The following is a 16,488-nucleotide window of genomic DNA, read 5'->3' on the forward strand; positions in this document are numbered from 1 at the left end:
ATATGGGAAGATAATACATGTAACTCTGCAGAACATTATCATTATTAGAGCAGTTAGAAGGAGTCTACATAGACAGAGGACATGGATAGAAATTGATTATTTTGGGATGATCTAAAAAAAATGAAGTGGTGAAAAAGAGGGATAGTCTGGGAGAAGGGGAAAGGGTGAGGAAGAATGGGGAAAATTTTTCTCACATAAAGTAGGCATACAAGGAAGAAGATTTATGGTAGAGGGGAAAATGGGGTTTGCAGTGGGCACTATTTGAACCTCATTCATCAGAAGTGGTTCAATGAGGGGTGACCATACATTCAGTTGGGCATATAAATCTATCTTACCCAATAGTAACAGTAGGGTGTTTAGAGAGGACTGGTATGATGGCTTGCTGAGTTCTTTTCAGGACTCTTCATCCAGCTTTGATTTCCACCTATAACCTAACTCTCATCTATGGCTCCTGAAAGCTTTAGTATGCCCAGTAACCACACCTACATAAAACTATCTCAGCAGGTGGGCTAAACGAGGTTGAGGATAATCAATAGGACTCAAACCTGTTAATGAGATAAGGGGATATCTACCCCAAGCATGTGAAGACTTCCCCTGGCATAATGGGCTTATAAGAATAATTTGTTTCAATGGTATTGAAGGCAGCTAAAACAGGTGCAGTGGAGCACTTGGAGCTTGGTCAGATATCAAATACTCCAAGGTCACCTATCACATCTCAGGCCATCACCAGTTGTCCTGACTTTTGTCTTGCTACTGAACTTTGATATCTCTGGAAGAGACAGTGAGGCTGATGACTTTGTGCAATTCTAACTCAAAAATTCAATTCACATGCAAGTCAAAACAACACCCATGATGTCATTGGCTCTCTTTGAAAATGAAGGACAAATAACAACTTAACAGGGAAGTATGAGGTAAAGGGCATAAGAAAAAAGAAGGTGGTAAAAGGAAGGGCATATTGAGGGAGACAAAGGTCAAAAGAAAAACAGACTCTTGAAGAGGGATGGTGGGGGAAAGAGAGAGAGAGAAGGGGGTAGGGAGTGAGGAAAGAAGGAGGAGGAAGAAGAGAAAAGAAGAAGGCGATGATGATGATAGAGGGAAATAAATACCTGCTCATCATAACTGTGTATGTGATTAGAATGAACACCCATAAAATGGAAGTGGGTAGCAGAATGGGATAGAAAGCAGAATCCAGCAATATATTGTTTACAAGAGCCATACTTGAAACAGAAATACACACATAGAATTAAAATAAGAGACTAGCACAGAATCTATTCGGTTTTAGCTAAATTTAAAAAAAAAGAGGCAGGTGTAGCAATCATGATCCCAGACAAAGCATAAGCAAAATAGACAATTAAGAAATAATCAAGGAAACCACATTTTGGTAAATGTGTCTTTGATATACATAGACAATGAAGTTGTACCAAAATGTTTACAGGAAAAGATTTTCAGATAAAGATCCCATTTTTCAAATATATAGAGAAATGAGTCAAATTTATTAAAATATATCTATTCCCCAACTGCTAAATGGTCAAAGGATATGAACAGGCAGTTTTCAGAAGAAATCAAACTTATTTATAGTCATAGTAAAGATGTATTCAAATGCTATTCATTAAAATGCAAATTAAAACAATTCTGGGGGCAGCTAGATGGCACAGTGGATAAAGTACTGGCCCTGGATTCAGGAGGACCTGAGTTCAAATTTGGCCTCCTACACTTGACACTTATTAGCAGCAGGACCCTGGGCAAGTCACTTAACCCTCATTGCCACACAAAAAATGAAAAGAACAAAACAAAACAATTCTGAGGTACTGCCTGCACCTATTAGAAATAACAATTTCAGGAAGGGATATGGAAATGAAGTGTTGCTGGCACTATGAACTGGTCCAACTATTCTGAAGAACAATCTGGAAGCATGCCCAAAGAGCTACAGAAGTATGCATATCCTTTGACCCAGCATTACTACTACTAGGTCTTTATCTCAAAGAAATTTAAGAAAAAGGTAAAGTACCTAAATGTACAAATGTATTTATAGCAGCTATTTTTTGTGGCAGCAAAAATTGAAAATTGAAGGGATGTCCATAAGATGGAGAATTTCTGAACAAACTGTGGTCCATCATCATGACAGAGTACTAGTGTGCTATTAAAAACTGTGGGAACCAATTTTTAATTGGGGAGTGCTAGCTAAGCGGCTCGCCGCAATATTGGGGCAAGGAAGGAGACCGGCAGCCTCCCTCAAAACAGAACAAGATTTATTTTAACAAGAACGAACTTAAAAAAAAAATACAAACGGGATCAGTAGGATCAAGGGAAAGGGAATAAAATGGGGAAAGGGAAATTATAATACCTAAAAAAATACCACTGCCCAGGAATCAGCTGAAAATATGCAGCAGAACACCTGTCGCTTTCCAGCTTCCACCTAGCAAGCCCAATTCTCTTCCCCCAAACCTAGAAACACCCCACACAGCCCCAGCCAATGGGATGGCTGCTCTGAAAGTCACATGTCTGCCCTCACTAGATTTCCAATCATCATAATTTTGCCAGGCCCATGTAGTTGTCAGCGAGTGGTGATGATGTGAGGTGCCATAGCCCTGGCAATGGCTACAACCAGTGGGTGAAGCACCGAGAGGTTTGTGGAGCCCCATGCCAGTGCACGCCAAGGCATAAAAGCCTCAAATAACAATTAATTCTTTACAAAATGATGAGAAGAATGATTTCAAAAAAACCTAGGAATACCCATATGAGCCAATGCATACTTAAATGAATAAAACCAGTAGATTATTATACACAGTAACAACAATATTGTAATGGGTATCAACTCTGAAAGACAGCTCATCTGATCAATAGAGTGATCTAATACAATTCTGAAGCATTCATAATGAAAAATTATGTTCAACTTCAGAGAGAAAGCTGATGAAGTAAGTGCAAATTGAAATATAATTCACACTACATTTTGTTGCTTTTTGTTTACAACATGCCTACTATGAAAATAGTTTTGCTTAATTTCACATGTATAGTTGATAATTTTTGCGAACCTTCTCAGTGGGTGGGGGAAGAGTTGGAGGGATGAAGAGAATCTGGAACTCAAAATTTAAAAAAAAAGAATCTTAAAATAAATAAGTAAAATGTTTTAAAAAGGGATTATTGGCAACTTTGGAGAGCGACGTTTTGGTAGAATAATGAGGTCAGAAGGCAGACTGTAAGGGTTTAAAAGTGAAAGAGGAAAAAAAAACTGGAGGAACTTATTGTAGTATTGTGTTAGATGGTGGGAAGAATCCAAGTATGAGGCTTGACAGGGTGAATTTAGAGATATTATAAGAGGGATAAAAACTCAAGAGAAGAGGGGGAAAGAGTAGAGAGAGGCTAATGGCCTGGGAGAGAATTGAGGGGTCAAAGGATTAGAGGCTAGTGTGGAGGAAGAGAAGCATCTGCTAAGGGAAGGCAGAGAGAAGGGGGGAAAGCCAATAGGTGATGGTCAAATAAGGGGATTTTAGAATTCTTGAACATGGAGGTGGTGCATTTGTGAGTGATGGCATATCAAGGGTATAGCTGAGATGTGTGACTGAGATGTGCTGGAAGAATAAATGTTGGGAAGGAAATAGTTTGAGAAACTGAGCAGTTAGGGTGTTTGAGGGAGAGTCATTATGTATATTGAAATCCCTCAGTATGACGGAAGGAGCTCAAGAGGAGAAAGACATTATGAACGTTCATTATGCCTCTACCAGGTTCTCCTGGGATCTACTTTATAAATGAAATAATCCCTGTCGTGAGAGGGGCTTACTTTCTCTTGAGGAGAAGTGATACTCAGTCATTGAACAAATATTTATTGAGCATCTGCCATGTGCCAACCACTTCAGTGGGCACTGGGGATAGGAAGACAAAAATGAACTATTCCTTGCCCTCAATGAAATTAATTTATCTTGGGTGAAAGTGCAAACTCATGTATTATTAATTAAATAATTAATTAATTAAAAAATAAACCACAATAAATTCAAAGAAAAAATGGAAGGGGTAGAAACCAGAGGGATCAAAAAAAAGGCTTTCTATAGAAAATGGCACTTTAACTGAGCTAGGAATAGCAAGAAACAAAAGTGAGGATGGAGTATATTCCAAATATCACAGTACTCTCTCCCCACTATCTGAAATCCAGGTGTGCTACATCTCATCCCTTCTCTTGGGGTTCTATGGTACCTTAAAAGGGGTTTGGTAGTATCTAGTCTCTCTGCTATTGGTTCAAACCCTCAGTGACTATGTTCTCTCAATTTTAGGGGGACCCAAAACCCCAGGTCCACCTAACCACTCAACAATCATATTTACTTTTGCAAAGGACTATTTGCTTCAAAGTTATAGGAAACATTTTGATAAACATTTAAACATCAACTCCATCACCTGAAAGGCATAATTCCCCTCACCTTAAACTCTGTGATATTTCACAATAGGAATCCAATTGCTATATGATATGGTGCCACCAAGCTTCAAATCCAAAGGCTTCCTGGGCTTGTATCTAGGCACAAGGTTGTACTTTGTCTTCTCAGAGCTTCTCTTCTGGGATGGAAGTTACATTTGCACTGGGATCTTGGCTCAATGGTTGCCTTGGCAGCATCTCCTGAATCCCCCGGACTGCACTGCCAGTGTATAGGACTCCATTTCCTGTGTCTAGAACTAAAAGGTATCAATGAAATTGATGAAGACCCCTAACCTGATTCTTGGAGCCACAAGGACTAAAAGGGAAAGGAGAAGATGTTTCTAATCTCACATCCAGATCATATCATGGTTCTCATGCTGCAGGTGAGTAAGATCTTCATACTCCTTGATTTTGCCAAAAAAAAGAGATAAGTTGTCCCACTCTGGTAGTTTTAAAGATACAGACTGTTACAGCTACACAGCCAGTGAAAAGACCTTGCTCCCACCCATGTGGCTGGGGAGCACAAGATGTCTTTTTCCAAAAAGGAACTCCCTCCTATCTCCCAACTAGGTACCTCTATCTGAGGTGGTCTGGGCATACACAAAACTCTATTACATAGGCTAAATGTGTGTATTGAATGCCATGTATAAGCAATAATAAGTAGCACACTTTACAGAAATATACAGTTTGGGAGGAGGATCAACGTGCAAAGTCAGCAAAAATATGTAGAAGGTATATTGTGAAGGGGTTAATTGTGAAATAAAGCCGTTTTCATTATCTTAGCAACAATAAGAAGATGCTAGACAATTTTGAGAAAGGATGTATTATTGTAAGGCCTATGCTTTAAGAATATCAGTTTGGCAGCTCTGTGGAGGATAAAGTGACTAAGAGAGAGACTTGAAGCAGAGACAATAAATAGGAGGCCTTTTTAATTGTTCAGATTATAGATAATAAGAGCCTGAACTAGGATGATAGGATGATGGGGAGAAGAGGACAAATATATCCTCACAAGAAGACAAATGTGAGATATTGTAGAGATGGAATCTATAAAACATAGCAATTGATAGGCTTGTGGAAGGAGGAGAAAATAGGGTAATGGTGAGACAGAGTAAGAAGATAGAGATTAATCCAAGGCTAAGAACTAGGGATGCTGGAAGGATGCTCTCAACAGGAATAGAGAAATTTGGGATATGGGCATTTCAGGATACATAAAATGAGTTCTTTGTGAGGCATGTTGAATTTGAAGTGCCTAAGGAGGATGAAGATTGAACTGTCCTATAGGAAATTAGTAATATAGAAGTGGTTCTGGGGGTAGGACCTAGATATGGCTAGATATGTTGCCCTATGTATAAATGCATAGGAGGTGATGAAGATTACCAGGGGAGTGTTCATAGAGAGAGAATGGAAGGGTCTCAGGACAGAACCTTGGGGAATAACTACAGTCTGGGAGTGGCATATGGATGGAGATAAAGCAATGAAAACTGAGGAAAAGTAGCCAGAATGGTAGCAGGAGAACCAGGAGATACAAATGTTACAAAAACCCAGAAAGAGAGAGGACCAATAAGAAACATATTCAACAGTACCAAATGCTGCAGAGAGATTCAAAAAACAGCAATTGAAAAAAAGGTCATCAGATTTACTAATTATGAGATCACTGGGAACTTTGGAGGGAGCAGTTTCAGTGGAGTGATCTGAATAGGAACCAATATACAAAGGGTTGAGCAGTGAATGAGAGGGAAGAAAGCAAAAGCACTGAGTAGAGGGAACTTTTTATTGGAGTTTGATTGTCAAAGAGAGAAGAGAGTTCAGTTATCAAATACCATCAATTAATAGTGGAAACAGTAAGCAAAGCACTATGACTTCCCTGGATAAAGTGTCTTTTAAGGAGATCCATATCTCTATGAATGCCAGAAGATGGAAAAGGCATGAGAGGAAAAAGATAACAAATGAAAGAAAATTCGATGTTTTGATGTATACATACACACATGTGTAGTTATATATACATATATATGTATACATACAAACATACACATATATACAAAGTTTCTGAGAATGCAAAACTAGATAGAAATTGGAGAACTAGCAGAGGGGTGAGGTGACTCTTACTTGACTATTACTCATCACTGGGACTAGGAGAAGAAGAGGTAAGCATTTGGGAACCATTGTGTTTTCACCTGGGGATCTCATATGTGAGGGTCCTGTTAAGTGGAACCAATATCATTATAGTGATAGTGGCCCTGGTGTTCAATTATAGACAAAGTCCAATCTTGTAGATAATATATGAGGTCCTGATAGTAGAGTATTTGAAAACTGAGTCTGGAACCAAGACCCTAATGTGATAGGATCTGATCCTATAGGTGATTGGCTAAGTGCCAATTAGTCTGGAGGTGAGAAGTTTGGTGTTTGATCTGGTCAAAATCAGTACTGTATCAAAACCAGCAATAGAGGCTTAGCCTATCCTTTGATTATTGGTTATTGAAAGAGGTGTAGTATTGATTCATTGTCAGAACAAAGCAATAGTACATTGTGAGGCAATAGGATATGGGGCTAGGAAAAAATAAAGGGAGAAGGTAAGATCCTGCTTTAAGTAAAGAAAAATATTCTCCAGTGGATGGCTCATTCAAACTCTAGTTGTCCTTCAACAGATTAATATATTTGCTTTCATTGACTCAGATGTTTGCTTTCTGGGTCTGGAATGTTGTTTACTCTCCCAGGAAACACCCTTTTGTGTTTTGTATGTGGATAAATAAATATAGTCACTTGAAGAGATAAATTATAATAACAAATGAGCTTTATTTGTTCAGTTATTTTTACTCATGTCTGATTCTGTGATACCCTTTGAAGGTTTTCTATGCAAAGTTATTGGAGTAGTTTGCCATTTCTTTCTCCAGCTCATTTTACAGATGAAGAAACTGAGGCAAACAGAATTAAGTGACTTGCTGAGGGTCACATGGTTAATAAATGCCTGAAGCCAGATTTGAATTCATCTTCCTGACTCTGAGCCAAGCATTCTATCCACTGTGCCACCTAGCTGACCTGAGCTACACTTAAGAAATAATATTTGAGCTATGACTTAAAGGAAGCCAGGCATTCTAGTAGAGGTTTTTAACAAGAAAGCAGCCGATGCAAATTTCAAAAGACAGAAAATTCAGTTTTGAATTTCTGGGTGAGTCATTTTAGGTGGAGTGTAGAATGAATGAATTCAAGGAAGTATATAACATTGAAAAAAGTTAGGTGGAAACCTGAATATGCAGGGCTGTAAATACTAGACTAAGGAATTTTTATTCTACCTTAAAAATAAAAGGGAGTCACTGAAGATTCTTGAGATGAAGAGAAACATGGTCAGATCTTTGTTTAAGGAAAAATAAATCAGAGAGGGATTGGGATTCCAGAGACTTACCAGGATACTATTGTAATACTCTAGGTGAGAGGACCAGACTAAAGTATTGGATATGAATATAGGGAGAAGGAGATGGGTGTCACATCTATAGCTGTTATCGTGGTCCCATGACCTCTACTTCTGACTTCCTGCTGTCCTGAGACCCCTGGAATGGGCTCACCTGAAACAATAGGAAAGGGATACAGATTTCTTTTTGTTTGGTTTGGGTTTTGGACATGGCTAGTGCTGATTTTATAGGTCAGCCCTTTGGTGAATATTGTGTCTTAAGACTTCCATCAGCTTACATTTTAGCTCTCTTCATTTTCCTTGGGACACATGCAACACCCAGCAAACAAAAGCATCTATGTATGGAAAGTCATTTTGGTTCTTAGCCTCTACCCCTGCTTCCTGCTCAATTGCCACAAAGAGTTGAGTTCTTATCTCTCTTTCCTTTTTGCTAGCTCAATCAGCTGTGCAATATAAAAGCCAGTTTAGGGTATGAGGACCCCTAACCCTAGGCTACCTTTACTTTTATGAGCTGTTTATGGGTAGTCTTAGAATTGGAGAGGCTGGTGGAAATAATCAATGGCTTTACTGTCCCACAGATCGATGGCACTGGTTTGCTGGTGGTAGTCACTATGCCCCTACTCATATCATGAGATTCTTCTTTTTTTCTTTTTGAACAGGGTGGAAACAGAGAAGAAAACAGAAATTTAAAAGTAGAGAACTGGGTGATTCTAGTCTCACACTTGACATTGACTAGCTTTGTTTGAAAAACCACTCCCTTCTCTATAGGAATTGATGTTCTTTTCTAGGTCTATAAATATTAGTTATAAAACCAGCTTTCTTTTTCGATCTCTTTCCCTATTCTTCCCCTTTCCTTTCTCCCAGTTTCTTCTATCTGCCTCCAGTCTTTCTATCTTCATTCTCTTCTTCTAGCTCTCCCTCTCTATCCCTGCTGCACTCTCTTTTCTTCTCTCTCTGTCTTTCTGTGTCTTATCTCTATTTCTTGGTTTTTGTCTCTTTGTCTCTGTGTCTGTCTGGCTGTCTGTCTCTTTCTCTCTGTCTCCCTGTCCCTGTCTCTGTCTCTGTCTGATTCTGAATCTCTGTCTTTCTTCTCCACCCCCTCCCTCCCATTCTCTTTCTCTCTCTCTTGCTCAGATAAGTCCCTTTCTCTGTATAGGAGATTTATCATCTACAAAATCAGGAAATTAGAGTAGATGATCTCTAAGGCCTCTTCTTGTTGCATATCCCTGAATCAACAATGCCTAATGTTTCTAGTCCATGGTCATTATAATAAGTAATATATCATAGTAGCACAAGGCTTGGCAGTATTTCCTCATACATTGCAAGTTCGGTAAAATCAAATGGTGTTTTTGATCTTTTTGCTCAATAAATGTTATAAAGCAAAATTTGGTGCTAAGGTTCTCATCTGGAGACAAACATAACATCTGCATTATATCTATGGTCCCTCTAAAGAGGACATTAATACAAATTCTGATGTTGACATAGCTAAAGGTAGAATCAGGATTTAAGCAAATACTAAACACAAAAGGACACTTTTTAACATTACAATTTATAAATGCATATATTTTAATGCCAAAAGTTTTACTCTCCATGGCCTATAGGTATTTATTTTGCAATGTCAAGTTGCATATATTATGAGGAGGGCTTAGTCTCTGGTGAGTAGTGATACACAGCAGGTATAGTTTTCAAATCTTTCCTAGTGCTTTTAAATAACATGTTCTAGCTCTGATTAAAAGGAACTATAGAACTGAAAGTAGACAATGTGCAAATCTATATAGCATGATAATAATAATAATACATTATATTTGCTTAACATTTTATAGTATTTTAAACCAATTTACATATATTACCTCACTGGACTCCTATAATAGTCAAACAACTTAAGTAGGTTACACTTTATGTAAAGTCTATGTAGAAGTATGGGATAACTGACATAGAGGGAAATCCCTGCTAAAATTTATGAGTTCTCCTAATTGACTGAGTGAGGCATAGAGGAATTTGAGGACTACCTTCCTATGGAATTTTAACATACCAACTGGTATTTTGCTGACAGGGTACAGATATCTCCTAAAATGTAGATGACTGAGGCTCAGGGAGACAAACTCTTCTGAGAGCAAGCACCATAATCTGTGTAACAGTTAGCTCTGAAACTAGTTTGGTCTGTCTGGATATTTACTGAATAAAGACTGAAGCATGATATTTTTCACTTTCTTTTTTTCCATTCTTTTCCCTTTATTTTAATCTTTTTTGTACAAAATGACTAATATGGAAATGTTTTACATAATGGCACATGTATAACCTTTATCTGATTGTTTACCACCTCAGGAAGGGGGTGGGGTAGGAGGAAGAGATAAAATTTGGAACTCAAAACTTTAGAAAAAATGTTTAAATAAAAATATACTGTCAATAGTTGCCACTGATTTATGTAAGATATTGGTTTATTATGACCAATTAGTTCATTACAATACATCATTTACTGACTTCCCCATCAAATTTTTAATTGCTTAATGTTAGATATATGTAATTGAAGAAATCTGTTTGAATAATAGGAACTAGCATGTTGTCAGGCATGCAAAAATGGTTCCACATAAAGAAAACATAATTAATCCTATCAAAAATATTAAAAACTACATAATTATCTCAACAGATTTAGAAAAAAGCCTTTTATAAAATTAAACACTCAATTATACTAAAATCTAGTAAAATATAGCTGTAGAGGTACCTTTATTTAATATCATAAAAAACATCTTTTTAAAACAAATGTGAACAGCATATGCAGTGAGAATACGCTAAAATCTTTTCTAGTAAATACTGGCGTACAGCAAAGATGCCCTCCCTCCTCACTTTTATTTTGAAATCCCAGCAATAGCAAAAAGAAAATTCAAAGAAATAATAGCTATAAAGATAGGTAAGGAATTAAAATAATTTACATTTGATGTTTATGTGATGGTTTACTTGGAAAATCTAAGGGAATTGGGGGCAGCTTGCTGGCACAGTGGATAAAGCACTAGCCTTGGATTCAGGAGGACCTGAGTTCAAATCCCACCTCAGACCCTTGACACTTACTAGCTGTGTGACCCTGGGCAAGTCACTTAACCCTCATTTCCCCACCACAAAACAACACAAAACAAAACACAGAAAAACAAACAAAAAGACAAAATTGAAGGGAATTAGTCAACATGCTAACACGGAGAATAACTCTAGTAAATTTGCAAGCTACAAAATAATGGCTTTAATAGCGTTAAATCTTAAACATAAAACTTTCAAATATCTGGGATTAGCCACTGAGAGGGACAATGGGACTCTGCCTATCCAGTTGCTGGCAATCCAGAACATAGTTGCATAATCAAAAAAATGGGGATGATGGAAGCTTTGCATTAAGGGCTAGAACAAAAGCACTTACTCATAGATATACATCATTTCTTTTCCTTCACCATACTGCTCCAGAATTGCTTCATACTGTGCTATCCTTCAGTTACCTCACTCTGTCTCACATGTTCTCCTTCACAAGTTAAAGTTTATCCACTAATAACTACTTCTCTCTACATGACAATCCTGAACCTCAATGGTCAAAGTTGTTATTTGCCCTCTGCTCTCATATCTCTTTGCTCCCAAAGTGGTTTCTCTACGCCATCCTCCAACTCACTCTCCTCCAAGCCACTGAAAACCAGAGCCAAATGCAGGTCAAAGTCTCCATGTTTGTTCATCTGTAACCTCCAAATACTTATTACACATCTTTTATGGCATTCCTCCATCAGATTTTTAATGTCTTGATGTCAGAGTCATAAAATTTTAAAGACCTATTTGAAAAAAAAAATAGGCTACAGAGGGGGCAGATAGGTGGCGCCATGGATAAAGCACCTGCCCTGGATTCAGGAGGACCTGAGTTCAAATCTGGCCTCAGACACTTGACACTTACTAGCTGTGTGACCCTGGGCAAGTCACTTAAGCCTCATTGCCTTACAAAAAAAAAGAAAGAAAGAAAGAAAGAAAAAGAAAAAAAGAAAAAATAGGGACTAGCTTGTGGTCATACATATCCAAGAAGTTTAATTTGTGCAGTTGCATATGCTAAGGGAGATATAATACCTGGGTATTTCAGAGAATATTTAGCATGATGAGACATACAGGTAGAAAGGTTTCGTTTAAGAGATTTCAAAGATAGTCAGAAGAGACAAGATTCTCCCAGAGTTATAGACAGATATGATCATTACATGGATATGTATGGCCACATGTTAGTCCGTATTTTTCTCATAACATGAGAATACATGCATGTGTACATATATGTGATACATTTATTGGATTTTGTTTCTCTCTGGGAAGAGTGCACATTTGAATTTTATCTCCCATTTTATTTTTATGATAAATTGTCTTTTTAATGGCTTTGCTACTTTGAGTTATGGCTAGCATCTCCAACCTCCATTTCTATCCCCCCAAGTTATTTCCCTCATCCTTTCCCCTAAAGACATAAGCACATATGAATGCACCCAACTTTCTTCACTTCACATCCAACATCTTTCCTACATTATGAGAGTTGCCGCATTAGCAATTTTCATTCATAATAGTTTTCCATCACATTGGCATTTGTTTTCATTAATATGACAAAAACCTCATTAGTAGGGTTTCTTATTAGCATTCTGTCAGAGAAGATAGTTTCTTCATATTATATTCAAACAATAATATGAGATAAAATTGACACCTTTAAATTTTTCAACCCTTTCACTTGAGCACAGGAACATATCCAAGTCAGAGAATGGGAGTGTGTTAGAGAAGCTCTTTTCAGCCTTGACACAAGGAGATATGATGGGTGGAATCCACTTATATTTTTGTGCTTTATTTTGTCCTTGCCTTTTCAGACATTTTATTTTTTGTATGAAAACTCCTTGATATCTTTAATGAATAATTAAAGAACAAATCAAAGTTTTAATGTGATACAAGGAATCAAATTAACACAAAGTATAAGCAATTGCACTAAATTCAATCAATAAAAATCATAACAAAGTATTCTTTTTGTTGTTTTTTAGTTTTGCTTTCATAGCAGTTTTAGTTCCAAATTTTTCTCCCACACTCCCTTCCCTCCCCCCTTGCCAAGATTGAAAGCAGTCTGATATAAATTATATCTGTACAATTACATTAAACATATTTCTGCATTTGTTATCTTGTGAAAGATGAAACAGAGCACAAGGGAAAAACCTCAAAAAAGAAGGGGAAAAACATCCCCAAAGTAGAAACAATATGTTTCAATCTGCATTCAAAATCCACAGTTCTTTTTTTCTGGATGTTGATAATATTTTCTATCATGAGTTCTTTGAAATTGTCTTGGATAATTGTGTTGCTGAGAGGAGCCAAATCTATCACCATTGTTCATTGAACAATTTTGCTGTTACTGTGTACAGTGTTCTCCTATTTCTTCTCCTCTCAATCAGCATCAGGTCATGTAAGTCCTTCCAGGTTTCTCTGAACTCCTCCTGCTCATTGTTTCTTACAGCACAGTTGTACCCCATTACATTCATATAAAACAACTTATTTAGCCATTCTCCAATTGATGGGTATTCCCTCAATTTCCAATTCTTTGCAACCACAAAGAGAGCTGCTGTAAATATTTTTGTGCATGTGGGTCCTTTCCCTTTTCTATGATCTCTTTGGGATACAGACCTAGCAGTGATACCACTGGGTCAATGGGCTTTATAGCCCATTGGGCATAGTTCCAAATTGCTCTCCACAATGGTTAGATCAGTTCACAGCTCCACAAATAATGCATCAGTATTCCAATTTTTCCATAGCTTCTCCAACATTTATTATTTTCCTTTTTTGTCATGTTAGCCAATCTGATAGGTGGGAGGTAGCACCTCAGAGTTGTTTTAATTTGTATTTCCCTAATCAATAGAGTATTTTTCCATATGGCAATAGATAGATTTGATTTCTTCATCATCATCATATCATTTGGCCATTTCTCAATTGGGAATGACTTGGGTTCTTATAAAATTGTTTTATTTCCCGATATATTTTAGAAATGAGGCATTTATCAGAAGTACTGGCTACAAAAAATATTTACCAGCTTTCTGCCTCCCTTCTAATTTTGGATGCATTGCTTCTGTTTGTGCAAAACCTTTTTAATTTAATGTAATTAAAATCATCCATTTTGCATTTCATAATATTCTCTATCTCTTATTTGGTCATAAACTGTTCCTCTTTCCATGAATCTGAGATGTAAACTATTCATTCCTCTCTTAATTTACCTATGGTATAATGTTTTTATGTCTAAATCATGTACCCATTTTGACCTTATTTTAGTATAAGGTATAAGATGTTGGTATTTTCCTAGTTTCTGCCATAGTATCTTCCAGTTTTCCCAGCAGTTTTAGTCAAATACTGAGTTCCTATCCCAGAAGTTGGAGTCCTTAGGTTTATCAAACAGTAGATTACTATAGCCATTTACTACTGTGTCTCCTGTGCCTAACCTATTCCATTCACCCACCACTTTATTTCTTAGCTAGTACCAAACAGTTTTGATAACTGCCACTTTATAGTATAGCTTCAAATTTATTATGGCTAGCCCACCTTCCTATGAATTTTTTTCATTAATTCCTTTGATGTTGTTGACTTTTTATTCTTCCAGATGAATTTTGCTATTTTTTCTAACTCTATAAAATAATTTTAGGTAGTCTGATTGGTATGGAATGGAATGTGTAAATTAATTTAGGTAGAATTGTCCCTTTATATTATCTTGGGCTATGCATGAGCAATTGATATTTTCTCAATTTTATAGATCTGATTTTATTTGTGTGAAAAGCATTTTGTAATTGTGTTCATAGAGTTCCTGGGTTTGTCTTGGCAGGTAGACTCCCAAGTATTTTATATTGTCTTGCTGTTTATCTCTGATTCTATTGGGAAGGCCTCTAACTTATCTCCATTACATATAATGCTTGCTGATGGTTTTAGTTAGATACTGCTTAGTATTTTAAGGAAATCTCCTCCTATTCCAATACTCTTGAGTGTTTTTAATAGGAATGAGTATTATATTTTGTCAAATGTTTTCTCTGCATCTATTGAGATAATCATATAATTTTGGTTAGTTTTCTTATTGATATGGTTGATTATATTAATAGTTTTCTTAATGTTGAACCAGCCTTGATTTCCTGGTATAAATTCCATCTTGTCATAACGTATTATCCTGGTGATCACTTGCTGTAATCTCATTGCTAATATTTTATTTAAGATTTTTGTACTGATATTCATTAGGGAAATTGGTCTGTAAAGATCTTTCTCTGTTTTGGCTCTGCCTGGTTTTGGTATGAACACCATATCTGTGTCTTAAAAGGAATTTGGTAGAACTCTTTCTTCACCTATTTTTCCAAATAATGTGTATAGTATTGGAATTAATTGTTCTTTAAATGTTTGGTAGAATTAACTTGTAAACCCATCTGGCCCTCGATATTTTTTCTTAGCTGGTTCTTTGATGGTTTGTTCAATTGCTTTTTCTAAAATGGGCCTATTTAAAGATTTTATTTCCTCTTCAGGTAATCTGGGCAATTTTAATTTTTATAAATATTTATCCATTTCATTTAGAACGTCAAATTTATTGGCATACAGTTGAACAAAATAGCTCCTAATTATTGCTTTAATTTCAACTTCATTGTTGGTGAATTCACCCTTTTCATTGTTGATACTGCTAATTTGTTTTCTTCTTTTTGAAATCAATTTAAACAATGGTTTATATATTGTATTTGTTTTTTCATAAAATCAGCTCTTAGTTTTATTGATTAATTATATAGTTTTCTTGCTTTAAATTTTATTAATTTCTCTTTTGATTTTCAGGATTTCTAATTTAGTATTGAATTGGGGATTTTTATATTTGTTATTTTTCTAGATTTTTGTAGTTGCACACCCAGTTCATTGATCTCATCTTTCCTTTTTTATTGATGTAAGCATTTAGAGGGGGGCGGAGCCAAGATGGCGGAGAGGAAGCAGCAAGCTGCCTGAGCTCTCCTTCTGTTCCCTCAAAACGAACATTAAATCAAGCCTCTGGACAGATTCTGAAACTACAGAACCTGCAAAGAGACAGAGAGACACAGTCCTCCAACCAGAGATAATTTAGAAGACTTCAGGAAAAGGTCGGTGTGACTCGGGCAAAAGGGAGGCCCAGCGCAGGGCAGCAACCCAGCGCCGAGGGGGTCGGGGCAAATCAGCAGGAGCTGCGGGTCACAGCCGAACAACTGAGGCTCCCGGAACCTGGTTCAAAAATCTGGTGGCCAAGAAGGACAGTGGAAAAACTTACCTGTACCGGCCGAGAGGGCCACGAACGGCGGGATCAGACGCCAGGGTCTGGCGCCTGGCTGGCCGAGCACAATCAGACAGGAAGTGCAGGACAGGGGATCTCCACACACCATAAAGGCCTCAGAGTAAAAGCCCGGTCACACAGCACCTATACACCTGCACAAGAAGCCCAAAACAGGGACCCTGGTGCCCCCAGAGCAGACCTCAACTTAAAGAATAAATAAATAAGCTGCAATAATGAGTAAGAAGCAAAAAAGAGCCCTCTCCATTGAGAGCTTCTGTATCAATAGGGAAGAAGCCAACACAAACTCAGATGAGGACAATAGCCTCAAATTGTCTACATCTGAAGCCTCACAAGGGAAGGTGAATTGGTCGCAAGAACAAAAAGCCTTCCTGGAAGAGCTCA

The sequence above is a fragment of the Dromiciops gliroides genome, chromosome 3, assembly GCF_019393635.1.
Source record: "Dromiciops gliroides isolate mDroGli1 chromosome 3, mDroGli1.pri, whole genome shotgun sequence".
NCBI classification, from domain to species: Eukaryota; Metazoa; Chordata; class Mammalia; order Microbiotheria; family Microbiotheriidae; genus Dromiciops; species Dromiciops gliroides.